We start from the raw sequence: 1,047 nt of genomic DNA on the forward strand, positions 1-1,047 counted from the left end.
ACCTTCATGACGCAGGGGTTCTCAGACTCTTTGACCACAGCCCCTGTCCATCAAACCACCGCCAGCCCAGCGCTGGCCCGCCCCGCCCTGCCAACATTAATATCATCTCGGTGACAGGAAGAGCAAACAGCAGATGAACGGACAGAAACAAGAAAAGGAGGCATCCCCTTCAGGCGGTAAAAACGCTGTGGTTCTGCCCCCATACCCATTTGGAGTTTGTTCTGATGGAGAACGCGAACCTCAAACATCTTTTTGAGAAAGGGGATGGGTGACAATAGCAAAATTGGGCTGTTATTGAAATAAAACAGAAAATATGCTAAACACATTATTTATGGCTCAGCACCCAGAAAACTACATTTAGATATCAATCATATGCTCTTAAAAAAAACCTGATTCTTAAAACTTTTAACTTCTGCAGAACAAAAGGCTCACCGATGACATTCCAACTTGTAACAATGTGTCAGTGGGAAACAAAAGTTTTTAATCTTCTCTAGACATAATTCCAGAATGTTTCATTTATCCAGATGCTAATTTTATATACTTTTGGTCAATACTTAAATGCTATATAAATGTATTTATAAAGCTCAATATTTTCATGCAAACTCTTTTAGGCATAGAGAACGCTTACTAATGACCAGTTATCTATGGCCCATGTTTAAAGAACCAGCTTAGTCTCTGTCCCTCTTTTTAATCTTCTAGCTGAAAACCAAACCGAAACCAAACCAAACCAAACCTGAATAACAGTGATGAACTCACCTGGGGAAATGCAGGAACCACAGTCTCTTGATTCTCTTGAATCCCTGGGGGCAAATATTTGGGTAAAAGAGAACAAAGCAATGAAGTGAGACAAGGTTCCCCAGCCTGGACAGCACGGGCACCGCGTGTCCTGTGCGCGGGCGACGCCGGCAGCCCCGTCTCCGGTCATCAGATACACTGCTCCGTCCCGCCCGCTCGGAGAGGGGAGTTCGCCCCGGCTGAGGCCACTGTTAGGAAGCAAAAGGGGAACAAAAGTCCAAAGTAAGACATTCATTTAGGGCTCTGACTCCT

Source organism: Pteropus alecto, unplaced genomic scaffold (genome assembly GCF_000325575.1).
Source record: "Pteropus alecto unplaced genomic scaffold, ASM32557v1 scaffold101, whole genome shotgun sequence".
Taxonomy (NCBI): Eukaryota; Metazoa; Chordata; class Mammalia; order Chiroptera; family Pteropodidae; genus Pteropus; species Pteropus alecto.